A 9,280-nucleotide genomic window follows, 5' to 3' on the forward strand; every position below is an offset into this window, starting at 1 on the left:
TCTCTGCCCTGCTCCTGATTGTTCCAGCCAGAGTCTGCTCCCTATCTCTTAGCCTTGTACCTGTTAGTTTCTTCCAGAGCCTGCTCCCTGTTTCTCTGCCATGCTCCTGCCTTGTTTCAGCCTGAACCTTCTCTCTGTTTCCCAGTCCTGTTTACTGCTAATTTCCTACTCCCTGTATTCCAGCCCTGTCCTTGCCTGTTCCAGCCAGAGCCTGCTCTCAGTTTCCCAGTCCTGTCTTTGTTTGTCCCAGCCAGACGTTTGCGCCCTGTTTTCAAGTCCTAGTCCCGCCTTTGCTTCAGCCTGAGCCTGTTCCTAGTTCTTGCCTCTGCCTCTTTGTTTGTTCCCTTCTGTTTCTGTTTCTTCTTGGTTCTTTGTGTCTGGTAAGTGTTCTATCAGTCTTCACCAGTGCATACGTGTCCTCCTGTGTACTGGGGTTGGCTCCTGGTTTCCAGGAGGCAATTCCAGCCCCCATCCTTGTCCAGTGTTATACGTTGTATTTCGTGCCTAACAGTGACAGTGTGCTATTGCTGTTTTCTCAGGAATCGCCACTGTGTTTCCAGCTGGACCCACAAGAGCGTGTCCTGTGTATGTAAGTACTATCCTTGTTTGTGCTCTAGGGTCCAGAGACAGAATCACTTCTGCTGCCTCCTTTCTATGGGGCTGGCAGGGTGACTATCTGTAAGAGCAAACTGCACAGAGTCATTGAGATTCCCTGTCACTGTGGGAGGTTCTGCACCTTACTCTGTGTACAACCCCAGCGTGTTTGTCCACTAGTAATCCGTTTCTATTTGTTCACACAAGGGTTGCTCTGCTTTTACTTTCCTGTTTCCTGTGCCTGTCTATAGCTGTCCTTTCCGTGTATGCCTTTAGCTGCTCTTCTGCCCTAGTACACTACCTCTTTAGGATATTCGGTGACCTAAAGGGGTGTCCCAACCAGAGTCCTGATCAGACCCGTCCGAAACCGTGACAGAATGCACGATCCAAACATTTCAAGCTCCCCTGGCAGTAAAGGCACACACAAACCTAAAGGGCTTTCCTATCATGTTAAGACACCCCTTTCTAAGCCTATACATTCTCTGAAATCCTCTAAAAAAGACCTTAGTTTAAAGGATAGACTTGTTAAAGAAAACCATAACTTGCAAGTTCAGTACTATACTGAGTGGCTTGCTAATCTTTCAATGATAGACTATTATGTTATTTGTGGCTATGACCCCCAGTCCCTGTCTGTAGAAGAATTACAAGGACGTAATGAGTTTTTGCAATATCTATTAGCTGAAGCCAGTAAGAATGTTCGTAACTGTGGAAGTGCTTTTGCTACCTCTGCACAAGACATTTACTCTCAAGAAAAGATGGTTAATTCCTCGCCTCATGCTAGTGCATCCCAAATTCACTTCCAGGACTCCGTCAAAACAAAGAATCCTGACACTGTTCAAGAAGCCACACTAGGGATTCCCTTGTTTTCTGTTGAGTGCTTCAGCCCATCTAGGCCAGTTTCTCAGAATTCAAAGTGCAGTGCTGACTCTTATAAAGACCTATCAGTCCCTCAGAGCTTTCAAGTCAGCAGGTTAGACCCTGTATCTAAGGGATCAGTAAAGACTGTGGGATTCCTTAGTTCAACTCAAATGGCTTGTGCTCCTCCCAAATTGGATGACAGTACATCAGTCTCAATTCCTAAGTGTTGTGCTGACTCGTGTAAAGATCTAACAGTCCCTCAGTGCTTTCAAGTCAGCAGGATAGAACCTGTATCAAATGGATCAGTAAAGACTGTGGGATTCCTTAGTTCCACTCATAAGGCTTGTGCTCTTCCCAAACTAGATGATAATACACCAGTCTCAATCCCTAAAAACTCTGCTAAACCCTTTTCTATTCTGAGTGGGTTTGAAAACAATATGGACATACACACACTAAAAGAGCAGTTTTGGCAGATTAAAAGGCAGATATTGGACTTCTATGATGAATATGTTATAACATACACTAGAAATCTTGCCCGGGGGCTCTTTTCATCAATGCATATTTCACTGTTGGCAGAACCAGACATTCTGTTTATCTGTAAGGTAGAAGAAGTAACAGAGCAGCTGATGGAAACTACTGCAAGGCAATTTGAAAACCTGAAAAAAGAAAATGATCACCAGCTTTGGCTTAAAGAACAGTATGCTACCTCATGTGCCTCTCCAAAGACTGCTATAAAGCAGATTTTCCCTGCTATGAATGAATGTCAAAAGACTGCTCCAGTTATAAATATATCAGCCTCTTCTTCAGACTCTCTCTCAGCTTGTAGTTTTCCAGAGAATATCCCTGTTCAGTTGACTGAATCACTGACATCTGTGAGAGATTTGACACCTCTTGATTCAAAGGATGGATCAGAGTCTTCAGAAGGAAGTGTCTCAGCCCCTCTATCAGAACAAATAAAGCCAAAGGAAAAAGAGAGTTCTGATGCAGACTCCAATAGCTGCATCTTAAGAAACCAATATATGACTTTACTGGAGATTAATGGCAAGTTGTGCAACAGTGTTGAAGAATCTGAATCTAGTGATGACAGTGGTTCCTGCCTTGCTGTGAACAAACCTGCAGATAGTGCTGTTCAAATGGCGCCCACACCAGAATTTTCAGATTGTGGGGATACTCCTGACCTTTCAAACAATATCATAGAATTTTCAGATAATGAAGAGACAGTTCATGTTTCAAGTGAACTAATGGATTTTTCTGACCGTGAAGAAATACCCGCAATTACTAAGAATGTAATGGACTTCTCAGAAAGTTTAAAAATCTCTTCTGTGTCAAAGCAAACTGTGGAGATTTCAGAAAAGGAAGAAAGCCAGCAATCTGAAACTGAACAGCCTGTCATAAGAAATGAGAGCCTTCTCCTAGAACAGGACACAGTTGCAGCCTCAACCACTGACTCCGACTTGCTGTTCCCTGCCACTGCGTTGCCTGTTTCCAACTCAACGGTTAGTGAAGATCAGATCTCTGATCTACCGGTATCTGATTTTGATGTAAAATCAGCCACACCAATGCCACCTGCTGTGTCTCTGAAATTAAACACTCCTGAAAACCAGCAATCTGAAACCGAAGCTCAAGTACTGAAAGATATAATATGTCCCACTAAAACTAAAGACTTGAATTTGAATCTTGTATTCGAAGATCTGATGATAAGTACTGTTCTTAGTGTTTTATTGCAAGAAACCATCATCAATTCAAAGGCTAAAGCTGAAAATGTAGGTAACAGTGTAAAGGTGATTTCTGAAGAGACTCCAGTTCTATTTCTTTCCAAAGAACAACCTTTCAATGTTAACAGAGTTGAAGATCAACTACCTGTAGTAGAAACGCCTAGCAAAGAAACCATTTCTGATACCACGAACACACCACAGAGCACTTGCAATGAAGAAATCCCAGTCTTGTCTGAAGATCACCCTAAAGAATTAGTTTGTGGAACTTCTACATCTTCAGATGTTAATCCAGTTTCTAAAGACTTAAAAACTCTTGTTGATCCTGTGATTGATACTCCGAAGTCATCCAAAACTAAAGAAAATTCTGACTTTTACATGTTTACCTTGAGAACACCAGTTACCCATGTCTCCCAAGTCTCTATGCTTTGCAAGCCTCAGACCACAATCAATGCAAATACTGCTGCAGAAACAGACATATCCTGCTTGTCGGAAGGAGTTACAGACCTTACAGTTACTAACACGCCAATTATCTCCTCTAAAGAAGACAGTACTGAACAGGAAACTAAAGTCCTAAAGAATACCGCCCATAATGCCATTCCAGATCTCCTTGCTCCTGAATCCACTTCACCAGAAACCAACTCCATGCACTCCTCCCGTATCACTCGAACAATAAAGAGGAAAGACATTGGAGCCCATATGGGTATTAATACATGCTTTGCTCATTGGAATATTCACCTATGGCAGGACTGTAAACTTATCCACCAAGGTTGGGGTTGGATTTTCTTGCTGTGGCTTTTCCTCTTCAACTTTTTTCAGCCAAAGGATCGCCTTCTCTTCTTGAGCAGACTGGTGGGAGGGGGTATACTGTTACGACTCGGTCGTCCCATTTCCAGGGGGCGCTGTAAGGGGACTGTCAGAAGCCTGGGAATCACCTTGAACACCTATCTAGAGTCCCTTGCTGACTCCTGTTTGTTTCTCTTTTCTCCATGGTACACTTGTGTAGGGCTATATTTGCTTCTTGGGACTGCAAATCCCATAATGCACAGCTTGGTAGTTAGGAAAACCCGGATTCTGTTTCCCATTGTTTTCAATGGGAGAAGTCCAGTTGCTCCTTTTCACTGGATCCTCTCCTCCAGGACTTGCAAGTGTCCGAAACAACACACACCTGAAACCTCTCCTGTGCAGCCCAGCTTGGAACTGCTTATAAGCAGCCATTTCCTCAAGCTCCCCGTCGTGCATCGGACTTCGATTCCTTTGTGTTACAGACCCTTTGTCGGATGGTGTTCCAGTTTTGTTCCTGTTCCTGTTCCTGTTCCTGTTCTGTTCCAGCTTGATCCTGTTTCCTGTTTCTCTGCCCTGCTCCTGATTGTTCCAGCCAGAGTCTGCTCCCTATCTCTTAGCCTTGTACCTGTTAGTTTCTTCCAGAGCCTGCTCCCTGTTTCTCTGCCCTGCTCCTGCCTTGTTTCAGCCTGAACCTTCTCTCTGTTTCCCAGTCCTGTTTACTGCTAATTTCCTACTCCCTGTATTCCAGCCCTGTCCTTGCCTGTTCCAGCCAGAGCCTGCTCTCAGTTTCCCAGTCCTGTCTCTGTTTGTCCCAGCCAGAAGTTTGCGCCCTGTTTTCAAGTCCTAGTCCCGCCTTTGCTTCAGCCTGAGCCTGTTCCTAGTTCTTGCCTCTGCATCTTTGTTTGTTCCCTTCTGTTTCTGTTTCTTCTTGGTTCTTTGTGTCTGGTAAGTGTTCTATCAGTCTTCACCAGTGCATACGTGTCCTCCTGTGTACTGAGGTTGGCTCCTGGTTTCCAGGAGGCAATTCCAGCCCCCATCCTTGTCCAGTGTTATACGTTGTATTTCGTGCCTAACAGTGACAGTGTGCTGTTGCTGTTTTCTCAGGAATCGCCACTGTGTTTCCAGCTGGACCCACAAGAGCGTGTCCTGTGTATGTAAGTACTATAACAACACAAAAGGATGATGGACGGAGTGCTGACAATGCAAACACTCACCCTTTAATCCATCGTTCTTTTGCTCACCATGCCACCCCAGTTTGGACCCAGCCATATGCAAATCAGTCTTGACCCTGTTCCTCATGGGAACAGTCCAGCCCGAACTGCCAGGCCAGGTCCTCCCTGGACCGGAAACAAGCATCCTAGGACCGGTTTCGGGGTTTCACCCCTCATCAGCCAGGCTAGCTTGATTCCAGTGGCACAGTGAGCAAGGGACCCACGTCTGGGCATACCCTTCCCACTTAGGGCAACTTTAACAACACAAAAGGATGATGGACGGAGTGCTGACAATGCAAACACTCACCCCCAGTCACAGATCTGGGTTTAATCCATCGTTCTTTTGCTCACCATGCCACCCCAGTTTGGACCCAGCCATATACAAATCAGTCTTGACCCTGTTCCTCATGGGAACAGTCCAGCCCGAACTGCCAGGCCAGGTCCTACCTGGACCGGAAACAAGCATCCTGGGACCGGTTTCGGGGTTTCACCCCTCATCAGCCAGGCTAGCTTGATTCCAGTGGCACAGTGAGCAAGGGACCCACGTCTGGGCATACCCTTCCCACTTAGGGCAACTTTAACAACACAAAAGGATGATGGACGGAGTGCTGACAATGCAAACACTCACCCCCAGTCACAGATCTGGGTTTAATCCATCGTTCTTTTGCTCACCATGCCACCCCAGTTTGGACCCAGCCATATGCAAATCAGTCTTGACCCTGTTCCTCATGGGAACAGTCCAGCCCGAACTGCCAGGCCAGGTCCTCCCTGGACCGGAAACAAGCATCCTGGGACCGGTTTCGGGGTTTCACCCCTCATCAGCCAGGCTAGCTTGATTCCAGTGGCACAGTGAGCAAGGGACCCACGTCTGGGCATACCCTTCCCACTTAGGGCAATCCTTGTTTGTGCTCTAGGGTCCAGAGACAGAATCACTTCTGCTGCCTCCTTTCTATGGGGCTGGCAGGGTGACTATCTGTAAGAGCAAACTGCACAGAGGCATTGAGATTCCCTGTCACTGTGGGAGGTTCTGCACCTTACTCTGTGTACAACCCCAGCGTGTTTGTCCACTAGTAATCCGTTTCTATTTGTTCACACAAGGGTTGCTCTGCTTTTACTTTCCTGTTTCCTGTGCCTGTCTATAGCTGTCCTTTCCATGTATGCCTTTAGCTGCTCTTCTGCCCTAGTACACTACCTCTTTAGGATATTCGGTGACCTCAAGGGGTGTCCCAACCAGAGTCCTGATCAGACCCGTCCGAAACCGTGACAGCGCTAGGTGTAAAGTATTTGTACCAACACACACAGTAACTTCATGAAAACACTACAAAATGACACAACACCGGTTAAGAAAAATAGGAAATATTTATCTAAACAAAACAAGACCAAAACGACAAAAATCCAACATACACAAGTCAAGTTATTAATTTTTAAAGATTAAACTCAAAAATAGCGTTTAGAAACAAAAATGCTTCGATGAGATGTTAACACGGCGTCGTGACGGAGTCGTTCCCAACAAGCCGACACCAGCGGCGCCGGACACGGAGTCGTGTAGACCCCCAAGTACAGTACCTTTGGTGAAGAGTGAAAACAAGCCGATGCACAAAGTCGGGAATCGCGGTGTCTGTGCGAAACGTTTAATCCGTGCACTTCGAGCGGCGTCGGTCACGACGTGGTGCGGCGACTTCCACGGAGTCGCGGACTTCAGCGGGGCTGCTGCGGTGTCGGGCCTGCGAAGAGCGTCGCGTTCCAGTGAAGGTCACGGCATCAGGTGCAGGCGGCGTTACCGGATTCAGGAGCGGCGTCGGTCCGAAGTCGTCCGAAGTCGATTTCCTTGGATTCCACCAGCTTTCCTTTCAAGGGCCCAGGGACTGGATAGGGCACCACTTGTCGGGGCAGGAGTCTCTCCAGAGACTCCAGGTGCTGGCAGAGAGAAGTCTTTGCTGTCCCTGAGACTTCAAACAACAGGAGGCAAGCTCTAACTCAAGCCCTTGGAGATTTCTTCACAAGATGGAAGGCACACAAAGTCCAGTCTTTGCCCTCTTACTCTGGCAGAAGCAGCACTGCAGGAAAGCTCCACAAAGCACAGTCACAGGCAGGGCAGCACTTCTTCCTCAGCTATCAGCTCTTCTCCAGGCAGAGGTTCCTCTTGGTTCCAGAAGTGTTTCTCAAGTCTGTAGATGTGGGTGCCCTTCTTATACCCATTTTAGTCTTTGAAGTCACCTTTCTTCAAAGGGGACTCACACCTACTTGTGAAATCCTGCCTTGCCCAGGCAAGGCCTCAGACACACACCAGGGGGTTGGAGCCGGCATTGTCAGAGGCAGGCACAGTCCTTTCAGATGAGAGTGACCACTCCACCCCTCCCTCCTAGCAGAGATGGCTAATCAGGAAATGCAGGTTACACCCCAGCCCCCTTTTTGTCACTGTCTAGTGCGAGGTGAAAAACAACCCAACTGTCAAACTGACCCAGACAGGGAATCCACAAACAAGGCAGAGTCACAGAATGGTTTAAGCAAGAAAATGCTCACTTTCTAAAAGTGGCATTTTCAAACGCACAATCTTAAAATCAACTTTACTAAAAGATGTATTTTTTAATTGTGAGTTCAGGGACCCCAAACTCCACATGTCCATCTACTCTCTAGGGGAATCTACACTTTAATCATATTTAAAGGTAGCCCCCATATTATCCTATGAGAGAGACAGGCCTTGCAACAGTGAAAAACGAAATAGGCAGTATTTCACTGTCAGGACATATAAACCACATTACTATATGTCCTACCTTATCCATACACTGCACCCTGCCCTTGGGGCTACCTAGGGCCTACCATAGGGGTGCCTTACATGTAAGAAAAGGGAAGGTTTAGGCCTGGCAAGTGGGTACACTTGCCAAGTCGAATTTACAGTGTAAAAATACACTTGCAGACACTGCAGTGGCAGGTCTGAGACATGATTACAGGGTTACTTGTGTGGGTGGCACAACCAGTGCTGCAGGCCCACTAGTAACATTTGATTTACAGGCCCTGGGCACCTCTAGTGCACTTTACTAGGGACTTAGCAGTAAAACAAATATGCCAATCATGGAGAACCAATTACGTGCACATTTTAAACAGGAGCACTTGCACTTTAGCACTGTTTAGCAGTGGTAAAGTGCCCAGAGTAACAAAAACAGTAAAATCAGAGTCCAGCACACATCAACAACCTGGGGAACAGAGGCAAAAAGTTAAGGGAGACCACGCCAAGGATGAAAAGTCTAACATGCACATTACTCTGAATTGTAATCACCAACAGGACCACCAATCACAATCCCCAGGTTGTCCAGCAGGTCTTGCTCCCTGGCAACAAGGTCAGCCCAATGGTGTCCATTTTTTTTACGCACATGCTTAGAAATTACCCTGCATCCATATTTTCATACTTAACCAATTTCATGGGGTACAGTGTGGAAATTACCACTTAGGGCCAATGGATGTATCATGGCAGTGAGCAGCATTTTTCGATGCATATGCGGCATTTTTTGACGCATATGCATCTTTTTTGACGCGTATGCGTCAACATTTCTGTCTTTTACTGGGTTTGGGTCATGTCTCAATTTTAATAGTACATGACAGGTGTGACTATACAGACATACGCTGTTTGCACCTACATTGTGCATCCCGGTGAATATGCACATGTGACAGATCATACTACTGCGGACCATGATCGTCTAGTTGTTGTACCAGATTTGCACTCTTCACTGATGCAATAGATGGCCAAAAATGTGGAATACAAATTGGTATTACCCAGTTTGGGCATGTTGTGCGTCAACAGAGGATAGCAAGGCTATGCAACTCAATACAGTAACTCATTGCCTGTGTGTCAATGTGTGTGAATTGGCTCTTACTAATGTAGTTGTCCCACTGTGTGAACATCACAAGACGCGTTTTCTTAAATGTGCTTGTATGCATGTGTTCTCAATGTGGCCAACAATCAGATGCTATTCAGTGTGGAAATGAGAAAAGAAATGTGTTTGTCATACACGTAGCAACAAATGCTGAGTGAACTTCCCAGATTTTTTGGGATATAAGCATCTCCAATGACAAACCGTGCACAGGATAGATAGAAGATGGTTGATCATGGGAAAGTTCCAA

Source organism: Pleurodeles waltl, chromosome 5 (genome assembly GCF_031143425.1).
Source record: "Pleurodeles waltl isolate 20211129_DDA chromosome 5, aPleWal1.hap1.20221129, whole genome shotgun sequence".
NCBI classification, from domain to species: domain Eukaryota; kingdom Metazoa; phylum Chordata; class Amphibia; order Caudata; family Salamandridae; genus Pleurodeles; species Pleurodeles waltl.